At 37.2% G+C, this 25096-nt stretch overlaps 1 long non-coding RNA gene across 1 annotated transcript; it reads left to right on the plus strand.

The window, feature by feature from the left end:
* Positions 1-17751: 17751 nt before the first annotated feature.
* Positions 17752-19552, plus strand: LOC101745908 (uncharacterized). Its single transcript, XR_009975474.1, has 2 exons — positions 17752-17835; positions 19427-19552. It is a non-coding gene; the product is annotated as an uncharacterized LOC101745908 (long non-coding RNA).
* Positions 19553-25096: the final 5544 nt, after the last annotated feature.

The following is a 25096-nucleotide window of genomic DNA, read 5'->3' on the forward strand; positions in this document are numbered from 1 at the left end:
ATTTATGTATAGGACTTGTGAAAACCTAACAGAATACAATGCATATTTCTATATTTTTAAACAGATTACGAATTACGAAATTAAAATTTATAGTAAAGGTAGAATATACACAAGCGATTCTCTTTTTTTATTTCAAAACCAGAACAACAGTATTTATAAAGTTGTTTAATTATGTATAGAACTAGTGAAAACCTCACAAAATAAAATGCATGTATCTATATTTTTGAACAGATTACGAATCATTCATTCATTATAATTAAAATTTAAAGTAAAGATAGAATATACACATGCGATTCTCTTTTTTTATTTATTTCAAAACCAGAACAATAGTATTTTTACATAAAAGTGAGTGCTTTAACAACTGATAGCCGCAGAGTGACCGGACGTGCTCGCGCGGATAACGACCCGGAACGTGTCCGATTCCGTTCCGGACAGGACCGGACCGCATCGCTTGCATCCGTTTACGAGGATCGTAGTTTGGATAACGAAATGAATAAGGGTAAAGAGATTGCGCTGGCCGCTATTGAACAATATAATATGACGATGGATTTTAAAAAGTGTGACGGTAGATATCGTAAAACTAATAATTACGTATAATAATAAATCACTGGTTACACCCCAGCTATTTCTATCCTGAAGCCGCAATACGTTTCGGTTTGAAGGGTGGGCAGCCGTTGTAACTATACTTGAGACCTTAGAACTTATATCTCGAGGTGGGTGGCGCATTTACGTCGTAGATGTCTATGGGCTCCGGTAACCACTTAATACCAGATGGGCTGTGAGCTCGTCCACTTATTATGGATTCAATATTATGGATCGTCGATCTTCCGAGCAATTACACCCGCTCGCTAGTAGATCTCTTCTGTGTTAATCCCCAAAATAGTTCTAACTTCTAACTAAATGCTAAATCGGCTTCAATGAGATACGTTCGGTCGGAATACCAGAACGATAAATAGCTGATGTTTAAGCTTATCGTGAGTGTTTATGAGCATTTTGAACCACATTAACTCAAATAAGTATCGAGATATTTTATGTTAAAAAAAAATATGTTGAAGATATTAATCATCTAAAATGCCAAGTAGCTAAAAACTTTTGGCTGACAGAAATTAATGATCGATGGAAGTCTACGGATGGAGTTTTTTTTATGACTCTTTAATCATTTCACATTCGAAATATAGCCAAGATGGGTTATCGTAATTACGCTCTCAAGAATATCTCTCCTTTTTTTTTTAAATAATACCTATTTTTGTAATACTTTATTTGCATATTTTAATAACATAAAATGTATGGTTTTGTATGAATGTTTGGATTTAATTTTTTTACTTTTGTAGACTTAACTTCCAAAGCCGGGAAATGAATACACAGATTGCAATGGTTCACTTAATTCTGTATTACTTTATTTGTAACTAGCGGCCCGCTCCGGCTTAGCTCAGGTGACAAAAAAAAAAAAAAATTAGAATACACACACATTAACCCTTATATTGGCGTCAGGTTTCTAAAAATAGAAAATTATAAATATAGGTTAATGAACTTTTATTTTCATTTAAATAATATTTGTTTTTATCTATCTTATTATTATTTTTATAAAAAAAATATAGCCTATGTCACTCGGGAATAGTGTAGCTTACAAACAAACAAATCTTTCCTGTTTATAATATTAGTATAGATTTCACTTGTACAATCTTTAGATATGTGGTCACTACAGAATACACCGCTTTTTCTGCCGAATACCGCCTTTTTTGTTATGTCACGTCCCCGCTACTGCCATTTTTCCCACCAACAGTGTTACTATTTGGAAATCCGAAAATTGTTTTAACTTTAACATGATAAATTTTATCTTAGTTATTTTACAACAAACCTTACACTTTACTGCACTAGTTGACCGAAACAGCTCATGACCTGGCTACTAGAGCCTGTAGACATCACAACCTGAATATCATCATCCGCTTGGAGACATGATATTGAAAATTAAATTTTATTGAGTTATTCGCAGGAATTGAATTCGATAGAAGTAGGCCAAATGATGTGGTCTTATAATAAACTAGCGACCTCGCTTTGCTTCGGAAACTGTAATTTATTATTAATTCCTCCACCATTTAATGGATGTTATTATACATATAAACCTTCCTCTTCAATCATTCTATCTATTAAAAAAACCGCATCAAAATCCGTTGCGTAGTTTTAAAGATTTAAGCATACATAGGGACAGACAGATATAGGGACAGAGGAAGCGACTTTGTTTTATACTATGTAGTGATACGCTCATACACAATACCAGCATTTGAATTCTATTTCACGACGTTATTCCTTCATTGTGAAATCGTTCGCGAACACATAATAGGTTTTGTCCTAAGAGAAATTGGTTGTTTGCTGGATTTGTACACCGGTTTATAGTCGAATCGCTTGAAATGAAAAAGAAGAAAATTCTAGATAAACTACGCGTTGTTACAATAGTAGTGGTACTTGTGGAAGTAATAAAACGCTCCCGAGAGCTATACGTATTGTTTGTTCTATATATAACCTCTCACGTGTCCACAATATACTACTTGAAGGGGCTTGTTTCAGTTTGCATTTATGGTTTCTCTGCACCGGCACGTACGTCGGTTTCCTAGTGATCTGAACTGTAGCCTATTTTCAGTTCCATATTCTGTATTAAATAAAATTGATATAGCGGTATTTGTTGTAGGTATGTAATAGAATGATTATAATATAATAGATTAGAATCCATGTTGTTGTTAAGTGGTTTGGAAACCATAAATTTCATAACGTGAATTAGCTGTCTTCAGTCGTATACTTGGGTAAAATGCCATAAACTTTCCTTGTAACACTTACAACAAATGTATAGTTCTATCGTAAATAGAAGAATGGTTCATCAAAGAATGAATTTTTCTTTTACATTTCATAGTAAATAATTAATCCATTTAAAAAAAAACCAACGCGTTTTTTTATTTTTTATTTACACACGTGAGTTCAGCTAGAACAGTTTGTGAGGCACACGTTCACGGAAATACAAAAAAGATATGTAGAGCGTTATTAAAACGAAAAAACCACAGAAGTAAGATTAATCATTTTGGAATTATAAAATATAGTGCACATGAAATTTATGTAAACGTTATGGTTTCCTTTGAGTTATTAATGCATAGATTTTCTATAGCTTGCACCATTTTTAAACTGAAAGAGTTTAAGTTATTGTATTTTAAAACCGTTTTAAGGCCATGCTAATGGTTGATGCGAATATTCTTTTCAAATGTATTATTATGGTAGACAGCGGCTTGGCTCTGCCCCTGGCATTGCTGACGTCCATGAGCGACGGTGACCACTTACCATCAGGTGGGCCGTATGCTCGTCTGCCTACAAAGGCAATAAATAAAAATGAAGTCACGGTAAAAGTACCCAATTAAAATTTATATTTAAGATATAAAAATGACGTTAATTAACGGGAATAAACGCTTCAGAAACGTTCTTCCCTAAGCTCCGTACTTTGACAACGGGAGCACCATTATTATACCCCGACAAAAAAAAACAATAGTGAAGTGCAAGAAGTGTTTATAGAATTGCAGGGTCTGCGTTTTAGCTGATTGCTGTTGCAGGGTGCCTGACCTGGAGTATTGTTCGCGCACTCTTTGTGTACTCCGCCTTGACGCCGCTTGACATGTTGTATTCTGACATTAAGTTTTACTAAAAACGGTTTTTGTGTATTTATTTCGTAAGTACAAATTTTTACTTAGTGTAGCTATACTGTAGCTAGATAGAAGAACTTTTTCTCTACCTGTAGTTAAGACTTATTAATTCTGGTAGCTTACTTTTTTTTTTTTTGTCCCTACCTATGCTGATAGCCTTGAGAGGCTATTTCAGCTTCGCCCTAACGTTTGTAGGTGAGCTCACGGGGCTCAAACCTGACGACGATGCTAACACGAACCCTAGCAAGAGTCTTGCTTCGCAGAATCTACCACCGGATCGGAAACGCGACCCACTGAGAAGATCCGGCGAGAAACTCAGTGGGCTGTGTCTGAGAGTTAATTTACTCGTCGAGCCCTTCGTCGCAAGCGACGGGTTCGACGAGAACGGTGACCGGTGCTTGAAGTACCTAGAAACACCGTTAGTGGATCGGGAGGATCCGAGATGACGTGTAATAGCTTACAAATGCAGTTAAGACTTATTAATTCTGGTAACCTACAAATGCAATTATAGACTTCAATACTTATCAATATTTTATCTTGGATTTATGTACGCTTTTATTTTTATGATTTATATTCTAAACTAGCTGACCCGGCAGACTTCGTAGTGCCTCAATCGACAAATAAAAGACCTAAACTTTTGTATAAAATAAACTTAAAACAAACAAAAGGAATTCGTCCGACGGGGGGGGACACATCAAAGGGAAAACAAAATTGTAATTTTTATTTAATTCCCAGCATTTTCATATTTATCGACCTTTTAAACCTTTTCTGGACTTCCACAAATAATTCAAGACTAAAATTAGCCAAATCGGTCGAGCCGTTCTTGAGTTTTAGCGAGACTAACGAACAGCAATTCATTTTTATATATATAGATATGAAATTGTGCTGCACGAAACACTAGAATGCTGCCTTAACTAAGATAGGTAGGCAGCAGCTTGGCTCTGCCCCTGGCATTGCTGAACTCCATGGGCGACCGTAACCACTCACCATCAGATTGGCCGTATGTTCGTCTGCCTACAAGGGCAATAAACAACAAATATAAATTATATAGATATATTATTTAGGATATCTTAAAAAACCTTTTTTAATCTACGTATTTTATTTGGAAAACATAAGATTTGAGGTTTTCTTAATTATTTATTAGCCGTAGTGAAACTGCGTTCCGAATAGTTTATACAGTAATGACTACTTATATGTGTAGAAAGCCTATTTGCATATTAATATTTATATTTATTTGATTTTTTTTCGATCTGAAAACAAATTGCGCAATATCATCAACCTGAATTGCATCGAGTGTTCATTAGTAAAGCTATATGCAGAAGCACCCTTGTGACTTGAGCCGACAAGAGCCCTACAATCCAGTGCATTGTCTAAGGCTCTTCATGTCGCTATCTGTCACAATACCGGCAGGAATTAATGTTCAACACTTCATGATTAATGGGTATTCATTTCCAGTGCGTGTTTTCGAGGAATAAGGATGTTCAATAATAATAATAAAAATTCACTGATATTAGAACAAAACGTTTAACTTTTAAATTAATATTATTTCTCATCGTTGGCGGGGATTATTGTTAATTGGCAATTTTAGATACAATAATGCTGGATATTACTGCAGCGAAGCAGTCATGCTTTCCAATTTTAATGACCGGGATGTCGTTATGCAATAAAATTGAGAATTTGAAGGTGAAGTCTGAAGATGAGGGCTGCATTTACGTTTTGATTATTTGTTATAGTAACCTGTCCACGTGTCAAAGTAGCAAAAGATTCACACTACTGCTCCAACTCGTTAAAGAGCTCGTAGGCTCTGAGTTAATAAAAAAAACCGGTATAATTTCCGACCATACCTATTTGACGTACAATGTAAGTACAATAAAAACATTTTTTTTTATTGCTTAGATGTGTGGACGAGCTCACAGCCCACCTGGTGTTAAGTGGTTACTGGAGCCCATAGACATCTACGACGTAAATGCGCCACCCAACTCGAGATATAAGTTCTAAGGTCTCAAGTATAGTTACAACGGCTGCCCCACCCTTCAAACCGAAACGCATTACTGCTTCACGGCAGAAATAGGCAGGGCGGTGGTACCTACCCGCACGGACTTACAACAGGTCCTACCACCAGTAATACATGGAATCATTTTTTTTAAAACTGAATTCTACAAAGATTTGCTAGAACTTAAATTTAAAAAGGCGTTCTAATATTTAGACATGTTTGTTATAGGTCTTTTTTATTTAAATTGGAATTTGAGCTGTTTTTTAATATTATGATTTATGTATATTATTTTTAGGTTCACTTATGTGCGATCAATACATTTACATCACTTCGAAAGTGTTGAACCAAACTCAATTGCAGCGCATAAGTTTCTTATAATATTTACTTTGTGGAATTATACGGAACTCTGTACTTATATGCAATGCGGGCACATCTGTTAGGGTAATTAAGAAAAGTGGAATTCGTAATAAAGGCACTTTCAAAGCTTATGCCGGGCCTTTTATGATAAGTCACAAGAAACGCGACTTCAAATATTAAATTATGAGCTAGTTATGTTAAACGAATTCATGTAAATATTAATTTGATTTATCCATATTATAGTGTCCATGTTATAGTTGAAGTCGTCGTGGCCTAAAGGATAAGACGTCCGGTACATTCGTGTTGAGCGATGCACCAGTATTCGAATCTCAGGCGAGTGCCAATTTTTCTAATGAAATATGTACTCAATAAATGTTCACGATTGACTTTCACGGTGAAGGAATAAAATCGTGTAATAAAAATCAAACCCGCAAAATTACAATTTGCGTAATTACTGGTGGTAGGACCTCTTGTGAGTCCGTGCGGATAGGTACCACCACTCTGCCTATTTCTGCCGTGAAGCAGTAATGCGTTTCGGTTTGAAGGGGGGGGCAGCCGTTGTAACTATACTGAGACCTTGGAACTTATATCTCAAGGTGGGTGGCGCATTTACGTTGCAGATGTCTATGGGCTCCGGTAACCACTTAACACCAGGTCTGCTGTGAGCTCGTCCACCCATCTAAGCAATAACAAAAAAATTGTAAGTATAATAGTTTTATGTGAATGCAAAGTTTTTTTTTTGTAATTTGTATTATATAGATATATTTTTGAAGTGATTTCAGCGTATATTTATTCGTATGTTTGCATATCGAAAAACCAATTGAAACCCCATCAAAATTAACCAATGTTAGTTCAATTCATCCTAATCCCGATAAAGTATACCAAAAAATCAGAGATTGTAAAAACAATCATTTTGTACAAAATCTGAAAGTACGTAAATGACATATTTATAAATATTACGTAGCTTACTTAAATTTATTAAAGAATAATATTGCTAAGTGTTATTCTTCTATTTTGCTCCAATTAAGAAGTCTCTTCATATTTCTTAGTCTTGACGTTCGAAGCAAGCCACAGATCTTAGATATGACACGGCGCATGAGGTATTTGGTACGTGTGCAGAGCACAAACCATTGCAGAAGTGTTCTTCGTATTTCCTTAGTATAATTAATTATCTATAACATTATTTATGATTTAATTTCTTTCTTTTTACACGTAACAATAAATAAATTGAAAAATTGCTGTCAAAGCAGTCGAACAAGCGGCTCATTTGATCTAAAGTTATTCCTTTTGTCAGGCTGGTGGCCACCATACCCTCGTTTGAAGAGGGACATGTTATAACGGTGAGTCTTGGAAGGTTAAAGGTCCGATGCTGGTATTTAGCAAAGCGGCACTAGAGATACCAACCAACACTAGATCATAATTAGATATAATCTTTTACTTTTTTTTTATTGCTTAGATGGGTGGACGAGCTCACAGCCCATCTGGTGTTAAGTGGTTACTGGAGTCCATATACCTTGCCACCCACCTTGAGATATCAGTTCTAAGGTCTCAGTATAGTTACAACGGCTGCCCCGCCTTTCTAACCGAAACGCATTACTGCTTCACGGCAGAAATAGGCAGGGTGGTGGTACCTACCCGCGCGGACTCACAAGACGTCCTGCTACCAGTAATTACGCAAATTATAATTTTGCGAGCTTGATTTTTATTACACGATGTTTTTCCTTCACCGTGGAAGTCAATCATGAACATTTGTTAAGTACGTATTTTATTAGAAAAATTGGTACCCGCCTGGGATTCGAACACCGATGCATCGCTTGACACGAATGTACCGGACGTCTTCATCCTTTGGGCTACGACGACTTCTACTTACCTGACGTAAAATATCTTGCGTTGAGGATTTTTAACTGTTTTGAATGCTAAACTGGACCTCTCTTGTAAACCCGAAACAGAGAACCCAGCGACTTTGGCTGTAGGAAGACCCCGATGACTTGTGCTTGACAAAAAGGTCCTTTTCTGCAGAGCGAAGGAACTTTTTATGCGTTAAATTAAACAAGATTCAACCTACCCCATTTACCGGCCCCTAAGGGTAGTCTCCACTTTATATTGAAGAACATTTGCCTACCACCTTTTCAGAGGGATATTCCGATAAAATCTTCACTTGTTTAATAATAGTGAAGTTATTTTTAATTGGATTGGTAAAGGAGATATTTAAAAAAAAACTTTTTTTTTTGCGTTGTAACCTTACTGTTAGATTTTTTGTTTTAATTCGCTTAGGTACACAGCTCTTTTAATTGTTATTTCAAAAATAAAATTATATTTCCAATTATTTATCCTATGGATAATAAACGCAATACACGTCAGTTATTGTTTCCTGATACTATCTCTTAGGTATACATATATTTCTGGAAGCTCTGAACTGATAATTGCATCTTGTTACTGCGTTCAAGAGTGTGGAAAGATTCGAGCACAATTGTGATGTACTGTTACTGCATAGGGCGCTATTCATATTGTGATTTAATCTATTGCCTATTTTTAGGATTTAAAACCAGAAAAAAGGATTTAGTTTAAAACAAATAATAGACGAGTGACTAATAAACAAGGAAATGTTCACGATTGACTTCCACGGTGAAGGAATAACATCGTGTAATAAAAATCAAGCCCGCAAAATTCATAATTTGCGTAATTACGCAAGCAGTAATGCGTTTCGGTTTGAAGGGTGAGGCAGCCGTTGTAAATATACAGAGACCTTAGAACTTGTATCTCAAAGTGGGTGGCGCGTTTACGTTGTAGATGTCTATGGGCTCCAGTAATCAAGGAACACCAGGTGAGCTCGTCCACCCATCTAAGCAATAATTTTTTTTTACAATATCGTGATTTAATTTTCAGCTTTCTTAATCTTTAGACCACATTAGTAGAAAATTGTTACTCAATACTGGCTAGTTTTAGCACGTTTCCGATTGTAGGTCTTCTCTTCTTGGTTATCTCATATTAAGTGGGTTTGGCGTAGCATGTCAGCCAGTCATCTGCATATGAATTTGACCGCCTGCCTTATGACTAACCCACTTCTCTTATATTCACATATGTTCATTGCAGCGTACTACAGGGAGGGACTTGTCTGTTCTGTCCTTTGGTGCTTTTTTTTTTTTTTTATTGCCCTTGTAGGCAGACGAGCATACGGCCCACCTGATGGTGAGTGGTTACCGTCGCCCATGGACTTCAGCAATGCCAGGGGCAGAGCCAAGCCGCTGCCTACCGTTTAATACTCTCCACAAGCCTCGTTTGAAGAAGGACATGTCATTTCTTTTACTTCATGTGTTTACACGTTATTACGGATCCTCCCGATCTATTAACGATGCTTTTAGGTACCACAAGCACCAGTCACCGTCCTCGTCGAATCCGTCGCTTACGACGAAGGGCTCGACGAGTGAATTAACCCATAGACACAGCCCACTGAGTTTCTCGTCATGTGTTTTTGATTCTTATATTTTATTTATGTGTATTTGTATTTGGTTTTTGTATTATACACGATTTTTGTATGATTATTTTTAGTTATCTAGCTTTATATGTATGTCCTTTAAACAAAACAAAGTTGAGCTTTCTGTGCAGGCGACTTTAGAATCTCGTTTCTCTATCCATAATTATTTTAAAACAATTGATAGTATTCGTAATTCGTATGTAAGTATATTTATCGATATTATACGCATAAAACCAGTTCTAGGGCCTTTATCTGAATATTGAGCTTTGTTTTTTGCCAAGTGACGTAAGATTTTAATTAAACATTGACATAAAGTTCAAACAAACAAGGGGATGACGAAAAATCTTGTTGATATAATATGTAAATTTATTCTTGTTAAATGATGTCGGTTTGCTTAGATGTGTTGTGTGTGTGTGTGTTATGTGTTTATGTTCCGTGCTGGAGTCATGGTCCAGGCGGCTAGCTGATCCTTCGGCTGGTCGCAGAACCGTCGAGGCGATTCGCCCAGCCCTTGTGGACTGAGTGGATCGCGACAGAGGACGCCTCACTTTCCGGCTCACGCAGGTGCTCACTGGGCATGGCTGCTTCGGTGAGTTCCTGCACCGGATCGGAGCCCAGTCGACGGCAGAGTGCCACCATTGTGGTTGCGATTTGGACACGGCGGAGCACACGCTCGTCGCCTGCCCCGCATGGTAGGAGTGACGCCGTGTCCACGTCACAAAAATAGGAAACGACTTGTCGTTGCCGAGTGTTGTGGCATCGATGCTTGGCGACGACGAGTCGTGAAAGGCAGTGCTCGACTTCTGCGAGTGCACCATCTCGCAGAAAGAGGCGGCGGGGCGCGTGAAAGACACACAAGCCCGCTGCCGTCGAGCGGGGGCCAGGGAGGCGGATCTCGCCCAAGCCCTGGCCCTCTAAGTGTTTCGGGTCCCCCTCATATGTCGGTCTGAGGCCCGGCGAAGGGGGCCTAAGAAGACGACGTGCAAGCAGCTCTGCACGCGTTTTACGCAAGACCATCCGAGTGATTGAAGGCCAGATAACCTCGACCCACGCTGGTTCTGACCCGGCGGGGTATTTCACAGGGTAGCCTATTCTAACCGGCGCCATCTAAGCGGGCTTCGGACAGCCTGCCGACCGCGAGGGCTTGTGATCGTGGCGCCGACGACCGCTGGCCCGGCGTCCCGTGGGGGACGGCAATGGGAGAGATGTGCTCCCTTTGCCTTTTCATGAGTTCTGTCTGCGAGGCTCGGACGTGGGTTGCGACAGGAGATTTTAGTCGACTCCGACATACCCCGCCCGCCATCCCCAGCGTCCGGCGATTTCCCCCTGACCAAAAAATAAAGTGTTTATGTTGTATTAATGATTACACGTTATACTATAACTGCAAGCCGCGTCGAAATTCATCTTCTGAACATGAGGAGGTCCTGAAAATGTTTCCAAGTTCTTTTTATGTCCAGTCCAGTTATATGCTGGATTTGGGTCCGAACAAAGACATCTAACGCTAGGGGTTAAGTAAATTTACAATATATAGGGGATAATAGAGATGTAACTATAGATCTATGTAGAACGTAGCGATGGTTGGGTTATTCCACTATCCCTTGCGAGGAAAAACCACACCAATTGGTACCGACTATTTCGTGAGCTACAGACTAAAATGATAATCTGGACAAAAGACGAGACGTATATTGGTAGCTTGAACTAGCATTTAAGATCTAGTCGTACTAAGCGAAATTATACTTTTAATTTAAAAAAAAACAATTATGTGGTGTCGTGGGACACCAGGTAGGAACGAAGTTCCTTCGGCTAATGTAGAATCGACACAAATTGCAAAAAAAATCGTGCTCAATTTTATATAAGTTTTCTTGATTTTTCTCTTAAATTTTGTTGATTAGTTTTTATTTAAGTACAAGAAAGTATTTAGGAAATTCAGTATTTTAGGAAATAAAAAGAAAGGGAGAAAGAGAAAGGTATTATACACTACTCGCTTGTGTATGCGACTGTCGCGTCTGCGCACGTCTCATTTAACGCTTTTATTCCACGCACTTTTTTCCACGGATTTTTTCTTACGGTTTTACTATCACATTTTTTTCAGTTTAGTCGCGCAGCAAAATCCCTATCCCCTCCAAGCCTGCCGTAAGGAACTTCGTTCCAATTAAAATTTCATTTCGCACTAATCTACAAAGGAAACCCCGAGTGCATAGTTTCCGGATGAACTCTAAGCAAAACCAGCCGGAATGTTGATTCGAATCGATAATATTTAACTCGTTTGACGTTATATGTAGCGGAAACAATGCACACACAGTACCTGAGAGGGATTCATTCGAATTACTCGGACGATTGAATCGATTAATCGGTAGTGTTCGCAAACAAGGCGCCGGGCGTTATGTTCATCGCATGGCCACCTCTGATGAGATATAGATGTATAAATTGTGTTCTGTGTTTGTGTATCTATCATATTGTATTGAGAGAGAAAGAGAATACACTTTATTGCACACCAAAACACAATTTACATTCAACATTTGTACAATTGAATGTGTTGAAACTATCGAAATTTTACTTTTTATATTAATTGCTTAGATGGGTGGATGAGCTCACAGCCAACCTGGTGTTAAGTGGTTACTGGAGCCCATAGACATCTACAACGTAAATGCGCCACCCACCTTGAGATATAAGTTCTAAGGTCTCAGTATAGTTACAACGGCTGCCCCACCCTTCAAACCGAATCGCATTACTGCTTCACGGCAGAAATAGGCGGGGTGGTGGTACCTACCCATGCGGGCTCACAAGAGGTCTTACCACCAGTAAAAAATCTTCCTACAACAGCAATATAAGGTGCATAGTATGTGCCATATTTGTATAATACCGAGTTTAGCAAAAATATGATCAGTATATATCGGTATCTATAATCAGGAATTGAAAAAATGCAAGATTATTTGGTTACGTAGAGAGGAAGTTGTTTGAATGACTCCGTTGTCGAATCCATGAATTCGCATGGACTTGTAATTATTATATAATTCACTATTATAGAGCATAAATACAGTTATATCATTAGTATAATGAGTGAATATTAATATAACACCACTAAAATTCATAATACATAATGCAAATGGGATGGAAGCTTTCAATTTGAATCGAATGAAATATAATTATCGATTCTCCTAGTTCATTACTGGCTGTTGGCTTTATATTAATTTCGGTAATTACGCTGCAAATCTTTATTCAGTTTATAACTAGTGCTGTTTATTTGTTTATATTTTTTAATCAAATATATCGCGCAAATACTATGACGTAATTGTTTAAAATCAGAGCCTATATTATCCTTATGAACTTTTAATTACAGTTGAAAAACCAATCATAACTCGCATCGAACAGGGATTTGGATTATTTGTACAGGATTCCCATTCAAAAAGGAAATTAATGTTTTGATTGAATCCGTATATTTTTATTCGGATAGCTTTTACAGGAAAATCATTTGCAATAATAGTAACAATCAAGATTAAATTACCCAGTAAAATTAAAGTACATTAGTCCGTAAAATACGTCCATATTAATTTTTAGTCACCCAGTTTCAAATATAAAGAGCACGGAGAAAATAGTGTTACGTAATGGCAATAAAATACGCGCTGGGAAAAAAGGGATCCCTTTGCTACGGCACGTCGTAGCACTGATGTCATTTAAAACATCGCCGCTTCCACCCAAGAAATAACCGGTATGACTGTGTATTAACATAAAACGGCCGTATTCTAGAAATTATGCGGGCATTCGAGTGTTTTGATCGTGGAATCCAGATGGAGTCGGTAAATCTCGCTTTGAGCCGGGCGTTCCTGGCAACTCACCGAACAACAGTAATGAACGCGTAATCCCCTAAATTCCTGCGTAATCCGCAGAGATCTATCCGCCTCGGCTTTGCTGTCTAACTACAATCATAACTCTTGTAGCTGTTATTAATTAGTAAGGAGAAAGACAAAGCGAAATTTGTAGTCACTTATTAATTAATGTCATAAATTTAAATAAAGAAACTGACGTATACTGGTTTACGCACATTAAGAACTTTTTGTTAAATTATTTTCTTTGCTGGATTAAAATGGAAATAATCGATCAAACCCAGATTTTTTTAAACAAAGAACAAAAGGTTTAAAAAGCCAAAAAAAACTTTTTGTTCTGGTTTGAAGCGACGAATATTTTAAACAATCCGATGACGACTGACCTTATGTTCAACTTTTGTTGTCTATGGATTCGGATCTTCTAGCAGAAACTTGAAGTATCAATTATGTTTTTGAATTGTTTTACTTTGTTAATTTAGTATTTCCTCAAATTTAAATGAGTAGTAACGGTTATTTATTAACGTTTAGCATCTACAAAAGTGGACAGGTTTCGGAAAAATTTAATAAGCCGCTGGACGATTAGTGCGACATTATTTCATTTAATTACATCTCAGCTCGTTTCATTCCATTGAAATAAACGATTTTACTCTGCTACATCATTCATATCACAGATAATAGATGTGTATTTAAAAATTTAATATTTTAATAAACTCGATACTGGCAATAATAGCATCGTGATTTTGGAGAAAAAGAAAATGTAACTAAAGCCAGATCTATTAAAAAAAACTAGTCTGTAGCGTACCACACATGTCTTTGAACGACTTAATAATATTCCAAGTTCAAATAAATATAGGTGTAAAAAGAAATTTACAGTACACGAAGAGAGAGACCAAACAAAAATGAGCCCATAACCGTAACCATAGTAATTTCATGATAAAATTTTAATGTGAAAGCATTCTTCCCGAATCGCGAGAAGGTATGATAAATTTTAGCACTTTTCACCGCGCCCATTACAATTTGCACCAACGACGTCGCGTTACTGAAGATTGAAAGCATATTTTAAAAGGGTACGGAATGGCCCCGACCACAGGATTTGCGATCGTGTAGTATGGTATTATGGTATGGTATAGTATAGTATATGGTATGGTTTTTTAGGGTATTTGAATTTAAGGATTTTAATTAGCATTGTACCATACCGGTTAGCCAAATTTTGACAGCGGCGATGTTTTGGTGGCGTGCTAAAATTGGAAAAATAAAGTCGGATTCAGAGAATACAATACTCGTTATTCACCTTATAGCCTCCAAATTCCTCGTCCTTCCAGCGGAAGCGTTTCTGAATGGTTCAGTGGCGAGCACTTCACAATGCTATTTTTTTTTATTTTTTTTATTGCCTAGATGTGTGGACGAGCTCACAGCCCACCCGGTGTTAAGTGGTTACTGGAACCCATAGACATCTACAACGTAAATGCGCCACACACTTTGAGATAGTAGTTCCAAGGTCTCAGTATAGTTACAACGGCTGCCCCACCCTTCAAACCGAATCGCATTACTGCTTCACGGCAGAAACAGGCGGGGCGGTGGCACCTACCCGTGCGGACTCACAAGAGGTCCTACCACCAGTAATTACGCAAATTATAATTTTGCGGGTTTTGATTTTTATTACACGATGTTATTCCTTCACCGTGGAAGTCAATCGTAAACAATTGTTAAGTACGCACTTCATTTGAAAAATTGGTACTCGCCTGCGGGATTCGAACACCGTTGCATCGCTACGAATGCACCGGACGTCTTATCCTTTAGGCCACGACGACTTCAATTGATATTTCTGGTATGGTATGGTACGGTACAGTAGGTATGGTACGGAAGGAATACGAATGGCACGTGTTTGACTTCCAAATTTAAAATGACGTTCTTTAGTTTTTAATTTCTGAACCTACGCTTTCATTGGATCCGAAAGAGGTGGCGTCACAAATATGTAAACTCTAAATTCATAACTGTCTTGAAGACTAGAAAGCGCTCGTCAAGGAAATAATTTTGTTTTCATAGTATCACCTATTGGCTTCTTTGGTAACATTACGATGACAGTAATTGCATGAAAATCGGAATATTTTTATGCAGCGAGGAAGTAATAGCTCTATGTAGCAATCACGCAATTGTTGTGTCTGCAACCCTTTCGAATCTGTGGCGGCACCTCGGCGAGTCGCATTTAGATAATTGCGGGATAGCGGCGAAACTTCGTTGGTTGTCGCTTTTGTAGTGGTCGCATCCACGTCATAGTTCGCGCTCTTTGATGTGCATAATGACGCTTCGCATTATTGTATCCACATATTCGACTGACACTATGTAAAGAGATGAAACGTTTGGTGTTGTTGATTAAAATTGTATACCGTAAGTGTTAAAGTTACAGATTCAACTAAATTACATTTTACATTAAGATTATTTAAGTAATTATTTAATAAACGTGTATATAAATACTAAATTAATATTAATAATATTAAATAATAAATAATCTTAATAATAACTTAATTACTAAAATATATTATTAAAAGGAGTCCCTTTAGGCAAGGTTCCGAAGATACTGGCAACGTTCCCCCTTTGAATAGCTAGACTAATTCTTTGTCCAAGGTATCTGCCAGCTCTTCGGTCTCCTGTGATGTCGACTAACCTTTTTGCTATTTCCTTAAAAAGTCTTATAGCGCTAGGACCCCACGGACCAAGGGTCTCGACACCGAATGGGACAAAAACATATTCAAAGACAAAAATTGTATTACATTAAGAACGTTTTTAAGGTCGGTGTCATGAATCTTATAAGACCTTTTATGAAAGCTTGAGAATTGATGTAATGAAATAATGTAAGGTCTTACTGTCATTGAATAAAAAGTGATATAACTATAAGAGTGAACACACGCTGCTCTATAATCAGTTATTTTAATCACAATAACTATCAACATTTGATTTACGTTTCCGAAATATAATTATAGTATCCAGCAGTTCTTCTATAACATATTTGCTGTGTTAAAAAATCACATCAATCATTATCACGAATGTAGCACGTAAATCGGAACACTAGAGTCACGTGTGGTAATACCTAAGTGAGTACTTAACTTTTATAATAACCAAACCATACTAGTCAGAAACCCTACATTCTAGCTGCGTTATAAATTATTCTTCTTCTCAGTCATATGCACTCTTGGCAGAGTGGTCGTGGTCATCACTTCGGAGGATGGTGCGCTAAACCAGAATTCGCCATTCCTCGCGTACCGCGGTCCTTCTTGTGCTCATAAATGCTATTAGAATACAATTATATATCTTGAAGATCTTTCAAAAATATTTGAATAGAGACAACGTAGGCGACTTGTTCCCTGGCATATCGTAGTCGTAGTGTATCCTATTTGATATTAGTGCTGAATGAGTCGTTGACAAACAGACGAGGCGTGATGTGCGTGCGGTTTGATGATCCTGCGTGTATGATGGTTTCACATGTGTTCGCTTTTAGACCTCATTTATATAATGATGGAGTAGGCTTTTGTTGGGCTTGACATCCCTTTGTCTTACCTATAGCGTAGTTTCATTTCGGTAACGGAACGTGTAATCATTGAGATTGTATGTTTTTTTTTGGATTGGCCAAGACAGAGCGGTTTTCGTGATTTATTTAGTTTTGTTTTTTGTTTTAATTTGTATCTATGGCCTTATTTTACACGCGGTGCAATTATATGGCATGTTTTTTTATTTTTTATTGCTTAGATGGGTGGGTGAGCTCACAGCCCACCTGGTGTTAAGTGGTTACTGGAGCCCATAGACATCTACAACGTAAATGCGCCACCCACCTTGAGATATAAGTTCTAAGGTCTCAATATAGTTACAACGGCTGCCCCACCCTTCAAGCCGAAACGCATTACTGCTTCACGGCAGAAAAAGGCGCGATGGTGGTACCTACACGTGCGGACTCACATGAGGTCCTACAACCAGTAAGTATTATAAATTAGTGATTAGTCGAGAAGTATTACTAGAACACAGATATATTTTCATCGGCTTATTTGGGATCCCAACTAAAATTGGATAGTGATTCTTATCTTTAATTTTGGAGAAAAAAAATACCAAGCCAGTTTTAGTCAAACTATTTAGCAATCATAATATTACTTACAAATCGTTTGGTGATTCAGCGTTAGTAAATATTCGAATTCAACAAATTACAAGTAACAAATAAAATAAAATAAAGAACGTATTGTAACAATAACGAAAGCTTGAAAAATATAATTGATTTGAAATACCGTATAAGGATTAGGTATATTATACACAGGTAGTGGCAATTCATTTACAAAAAAAAAATATTGAGCAATATTTGAACGAGTGACGTAATCAAGTAAATAATTCCAGTAGGTCATGCCGAGACATATTTAAGCCACTGCCTACTGCTGATATCTCTCTTCGAACCGTTGGAAGAAGAACGTGTAATAGCACTTCGGAAACTATGTACAGGGTAGTTCATTCTAAAGCCGGATATCGGTAAGTAGCATAAAATATATCTATAAGAATGCGCTATGGATGAACGTAGTGATTCTGAATAGTATGGATAAATGTGTGCCACAGTTGTGAACCGTACAGTGCAGATGGAATATATGCTACAAAACTCACAATATAATACTTATTTTAAGGTAAAATAGTGTTAGGCTTTTATAAGTACGTAAAACAAGTTGCGAGGATATTACATAAATTATAATTGTCTGTTATCGTGTAGACTTAGTTGCTACGCGGATATGCGTTGACGTTATCGATTGTATTATATTAAATAATATGTGAATAGTATCTGACTAAATCGCGCATATGTGTAAAACTAATGTGTAATGTAAATTCCTGGAAATAGATAATAGTACCTCAGATATAATTAACTGAATTTATCTGAATAATAATTTTAAATAACCATTCAATTGATTCGGTTGGTTCCACCCATCTAGTGATGTTGCCGATCGCACCACCATTCCGTTGTGGTGGGGCGATCAGGCAATATATTCGAGCTCATTGGGGTAGCATTCATTCTCGGCAGAGAGTTGAAAGTGTAAACATGCTCACTGTAAATTACTATACTATAGTAGATGTACTAATCTTACTAAAAATAAATCTATAAAAAAATATTTGAAGGGCACGTCTGAGGATTGAAGTAGGTACATGAAAAAAAATGAAACGTTGAGCAGTCAAAGCAATTAGGAATGATTCCAAATAACGAACTACAATGGAATTATTAAAACTAGCGACTGAGATCTTTGTACGGTGTGTATGCCAAAAAACTTTTTATGGGCCACTAATAAAAGGCTGAAACGGCTCGTAAATATCGTGGCTCGTAAAATTTTAAGCGATATTAAAGAGTTCACGCTTCCATGTAAGGCTTACTTGTATATTACGTTTTATGGTTAATTGGGAGTTTGATAAAAACAAAAATCGTAAACCAAACAAGATCGTAAGCTATGACAAAGATTAATCTTGTAAAAAAGACGCGTGGGGTCGTGGGACACCGGATAGGAACGAAGTTCCTTATTATAAAAATATTAATTTTAAGTTCTATTCGAGGTATAAAGAAAGTAATTATTCGGGTATACATTTTTTATTATTATGATTTTTTTATTGATAAAAATAAAAATTATCGCAAGCGTCAACCACTCTGCAGTACAATGGAGCAGCTTCGCCCTGGGGGAACCGCCTGCATGATTACGGTATTCCCTACGCCAGGTAAGTATGACTTAACAAGAGAAATACGAGAACGTCTATCAACTGTGTAACATCTCGTCACCGCGATTCAGGAATTGTTGAATTTTCGTGCAGCGACATCTGTTGATAACAAACTAAATAGAAGAAATCTTACGTTACGGACGTTTTTTCCCGGTTAGGGTACCCCTCCGCATCGTCCCATAAGGAACTTCGTGCCAAAAAGTGACGATCTCTAGAAAAATGGACCTATTAAAATTTTGGTATGTTGATGCACTGAACCGGTAAGGGCACATCCATACCTACCTACCTATTTTACGGCCATAGTAATTTTATACATTCCAATTTAATTATTGGGACAGACGATGTACATTGCGACTTAGACCTCTTGTTTTAGGGTGAATAATGGCGTCCACGTTTGTGACATCTATGAGCTCAAGCAACCAATTAGCACCTGTTTGCACGTGAACTCATCCGATCTATCAAGAGCAACGAAATGAATAAACTTGTCTAACTTATCAAATTGGCATTGTTTTCCGTCTACGTTACGATTTTATTAGCTTACCACGATTTTTTCGCACTAAAGACTTGCACAAATATGAAAATATTCCTTTTCCTTTATATAGTGTTATATGATGTGTTTGAAAATTCACAATGTAACCGCGCATGCGCAACTTGTTGTATTGGACTTTCATCCCAACTTATATGTAAAATTTACGTTGCGCTACGTAACCATAGAGCGAATCCATACTGGAATGTATTTTTTAAAATCTTTTCAACGTACCGACCGCGTGAATTCTGTAAAAATGTGGCAAATAAGGTGATAAATAAGTTAAGGTAAGATATATATGGTTGACATATATATTAGTAACTAAGATAAAACAGATGTATAAAAATAGGAAAATAAGTATGAGAAATGTAAAAAAATTAGCGAAAGACTCGAAAATTAAAGAATATCCTTCCCAACTCCTGATGCGCAATAATAGAGATAGAATGAAAGACGATGAATTAATGAAAGAGTCAGGGTCATAGTGAAAGCGTGAGAAGAAAACATAGTGAACCGAAATGAAAGAAAAATTGTAAAAACGGACTACGATAAAACGTCGGAGGTTGGAAACAACGCCCTGAGAAGACGGGTGTAAAAAAAAAAAACCCACGTATTTCTGTTCTAGTCTTATGATAAGTAGGTAAATAAGTAGTGATGAAATCGGATAAAAAGATGATGCAGATTTGCAGCCGTAAATGGAACAACACCCGATGCGTTCCGGTCCATTGGTTTCATCAGCTCGTCGATCGGACAACGGACTGATTTCCCTACCATTAAGCTCGCCGGTTTCGACACAAACGTCACTATAAATAAAATGTTCATAAACGATAAAATGGGAGAAGGATTCGGTATTCAAAACCGATTTATGCTCGTGTTCTTTTTTTTTTGTATGTCAAACGAATAAAAGTTTCTATATATTAATACGTGAAGCGAAAACTTTGTATCCCTTTTTACGACAATTGCGCGGACGGAGGAGTATGAAATTTTCCACACTTATAGAGAATATAGAGAAGAAGTGCACAATGCTAATATTTTTTTTAAATAATGCATAAAAGATACATTAAATCAATAAAAAAAACATTACACATGTACCTACTACCATGTATTTGACACACACACATATACTCTTTGTTTAATGTCAAACTTTTGTTATTGCTTGAAGTCTTTTTTTTTTATTGCTTACATGGATGGACGTGCTTACAGCCCACCTGGTGTTAAGTGGTTACTGGAGCCCATAGACATCTACAACGTAAATGCGCCACCCACCTCGAGATATAAGTTCTAAGGTCTCAGTATAGTTACAACGGCTACCCCACCCTTCAAACCGAAACGCATTACTGCTTCACGGCGGAAATAGGCGGGGTGGTGGTACCTATCCGTGCGGACTCACAAGAGGTCCTACCACCAGTGATTACGCAAATTATAATTTTGCGGGTTTGGTTTTTATTACACGATGTTATTCCTTCACCGTGGAAGTCAATCGTGAACATTTGTTGAGTACGTATTTCATTAGAGAAATTGGTACCCGCCTGCGGGATTCGAACACCGGTGCATCGCTACATACGAACGCACCGGACGTCTTATCCTTTAGGCCACAACGACTTAATCTGTAGTCAAAATGAGTATAGGTTAGTATTGTTTATCTTTAATATTACGAGTATTTGTTTATAGTGTAGTCTTGGCGAAGTCTGTAACAATAGGACCATAATAATGTTGAAATTTACAATTTCAATTAATTATAGTCGAATTTCGACTACTGCGGGATCACTACTTTATGCTAATAGTATGAAGTCTAGGAAAGCATTGTTTTCAAAATATTTGATGATTGAATTGTATCTTATCTCTAATTTTCGATATTAGATCATGAAATCGAATCGAATATATCGTCGGCTTATTGCAAGAAGTCATTATGTGACATATTCATTATTTTGGGAAAACGGCATTTTAGTTGGAATTAGTTAGTGGTTATGTTGATTAGCCCATATTATCCTTCATACATAATTACAGTGAGAAAAAATGAATGTTTTGGATTGCTTAAAATGTATATTAATTAAAACAAGTGAGAGTCGGTAGTCATATAACATTATACATTATTTATAAACTAAAACTAAAAGTTAATGACTTCTTGCTACTGTAAGTCGGTTTTATATGTGAATTAATTATTTCTTAAATTAAAATAAAACAACAAAATATTTATCAAACCTTATTGAAATAAACAAAAACGAATAATAACATAATAATCAAAAACAATTTTTTCATAACAGTTGACGTAATAACTTGCAATAGCTAATATTGCCAAGTACTCACGACAACTTCGCAGTCTCAAAAGTTTTACATAATATTATTTTTATTTTATTGCTCAGATGGGTGTACGAGTTCACAGCCCACCTGGTATTAAGTGGTTACTGGAGCCCAATGACATCTACAACGTAAATGCGCCACCCACCTTGAGATATAAGTTCTAAGGTATCAGTATGGTCATAACGCTGCCCCACCCATACAGAGGAGGGCCGTTCGGATTGTTGATAATCCCATTCTCACGGATCGCTTGGAACCTCTGGGTCTGCGGAGGGACTTCGGTTCCCTCTGTATTTTGTACCGTATGTTCCATGGGGAGTGGTCTGAGGAATGGTTCGAGATGATACCGGCATCTCGTTTTTACCATCGCACCGCCCGCCACCGGAGTAGAGTTCATCCATACTATTTGGAGCCACTGCGGTCATCCACAGCGCGTTTCCAGAGATCTTTTTTGCCACGTACCATCCGGCTATGGAATGAGCTCCCCTCCACGGTGTTTCCCGAGCGCTATGACATGTCCTTCTTCAATCGAGGCTGGTGGAGAGTATTAAGCAGTAGGCAGCGGCTTGGCTCTGCCCCTGGCATTGCTGAAGTCCATGGGCGACGGTAACCACTCACCATCAGGTGGGTCGTATGCTCGTCTGTCTACAAGGGCAATAAAAAAAATAAAAAAAACCCTTGAAGGCGAAATGCATTACTGCTTACGGAGTCACAAGAGGTCCTATCACCAGTAATTACGCAAATTATAATTATGCGAGTTTGATTTTTATTACACGATGTTATTGTGCATCGCTAGATACGAATGCACCGGACGTCTCATCTTTTAGGTCACGACGACTTCACTAATAAACTAAAAATAATTTTCTTCTCCCTCTTAGTCAATCACTCATGTATTCATTCAATCATGTATTTTTTAATGAAAATTAGGAACTGAGCTTAAACACCATACAAAAACATAAAACAAATAAAAAAAGATCTAGGTTAAAAAAATCTGTATCAGAGGTTTCTTCTTCAGGAAGATAATTTAGACCTTCTTTATCAGGTATATTATTATACCAATGGTGTAGCTCTGCAGGCTAGGTCTTTAAAATTGAAAACGTAGTCATACCTATATTGAACAATGTTAGGCCGGTTTTTCCAAGCTTGAAGCATTTAATCTTCAAACACTGTAGTCCTACAGTGTCAATTGACTTATTAAACATTAATTTGTTTCTTAACTCTTTTATGTTCAAGGTATCAGAGTGGCTCATTACTATAGGTTCATACGGCTTCTTTGCTGTTTTTTTTTTCTTTTTTAGCTTTATGTTCGATCTAGCCAATCTTAACACATTACAGAGGTCTATCATAGAAAATATTGGCATAAGACGCATTTGATTCTCGATAGAACTATGCATATTATCGACCTCCATATTATGTGTGTGGTCCAATTCTAAATACTTATGTTCAATCACCTCAAGGTGGGTAATTTGAACCAAGTATAGCATTAAGCATAACAAAAACCGATTACGATTTTGCATCAGCTCGCTGAGTTTCTCGCCGGGTCTTCTCAGCGGGTTGCGATTACGATCCGGTAGTAGATTCATTCACGAAGCAGCTGTTCTTGAGTTGTTAGGTCTTCTTCGGAGGTGCACGGACAGCTGTTAGCAAATCCCACCCCTCTTGGCTGAGCCTTTGCTAGCTCACATGTCCTGGTGAATCTGGAAAGGCCTCCGGGCCACCAGTAATCCTTCAATCCTAAAAAAATATACAAAAGCGTGTCTGGTGTTACAGTGATTACTGCAGCTCATAGAGATCCAACGTGAATGCCACCACCCATCTTGAGACCCGAAATCTAAATCTAAATTGTTCCGTATGCTGCTTCGCTTCGATGGTGGTACCAACTCGTACGGGCTTGCCATTCACCATACCAACCATCCTATCAATAAATACAAGTTGGCAATCGTATTCCACTGGTATGATTCTCAGATAACGATGTTGCCCGTTCTCCAGTGTATCATTTAACATCTTCTACACCCGTGGAAAGAATGATGCTATTGTAGGTCAGGTATTTGCTTGCTAGGTTGCGCGAAGGTTGTTCGGAACTTCAATTGCTCCAACATCTTGCTTCCTCGTCCTTGTTTGAAACATTTATTTCGTTGCATTTTGTCAGAAATCATTAACTTCTATAACAGGCGTGGTAATCAACGTATCTCGCCGCAAACTGAGCGAGCGAGGCAGTACTCTTTCGTCCCGCGCAAACCCACCCTCACCCGCGCTCGTCGGGTTCGTCTTATGTCTCGTGTTCCCTAGACAAGCTGTTTTGTCGCATTTCACCAAACCCTATATTATAACTCACTAAACTACAACCGAGGAACCACGTAGCCTGCAAGAAGTTACTATGTTCTTTTAATCGATGTTAACTTATTAAAATCATGCCATCAACAAAATGGAAAAAATAATGAAAAAGAATAAATGATTTTATGGAAATCTTAATATTACGATTTATATTATATTAATATCGATAAAAATCATTAAGATGACTTATTGTGCATTTGTGATGAAATGATTAATTACAGAAAGTAACTAAATGTAAATAATGAATTTTATCGAAATACAATTTTATGCTATATTATACTACACTGTTTTGATAAAATTAATTAGATGCTGAAAATGAGTTCTGTAATGTAATGTATGCTGTTTTCAAATAATTATCCATTTAATAAAAATAACTAGTGCTGCTTAGTGAATCTTTGTGAATGTCTGACTTCCAAAGTTGCAATTATCAATTTTCTACCAAAGACGTAACGGCTAAAATTGGCCAGCTAAAAATTAGTGTGTTTTTGCATTTTGTAGAGTATGCAAAAATGAGCCCATTATAGATAAAAACGCATTTAGTGATTTTTTGCAGTTAATGAGTTCTTGCAATAAGCCGACGATATTATGTTGTGCAAAAATCTCTTTTTTAAAGTCCGTGAGTTGTTTTTTGGCTTCTAGATATTCTATTTCTTGACAACTGTCTAATCTAAATTGAAATTTATAAAAACCGCTTGGAGAATTTAAACAAAATCCGTGTATGCTTCATGTTGACTATGAATATTGAGAATTATCGATATATGCTATCGTTTCTCCCAACTGCTCCCAGAAGGAGCGTTAATGTATGAGATAGACGGCAAGGCGGAGCTCTTAAATATCTCTATAAATAATAAATATATATAAAAAAATAAATAATAGCCTTAAATTTTG

This window comes from Bombyx mori, chromosome 17 (genome assembly GCF_030269925.1).
Source record: "Bombyx mori chromosome 17, ASM3026992v2".
NCBI classification, from domain to species: domain Eukaryota; kingdom Metazoa; phylum Arthropoda; class Insecta; order Lepidoptera; family Bombycidae; genus Bombyx; species Bombyx mori.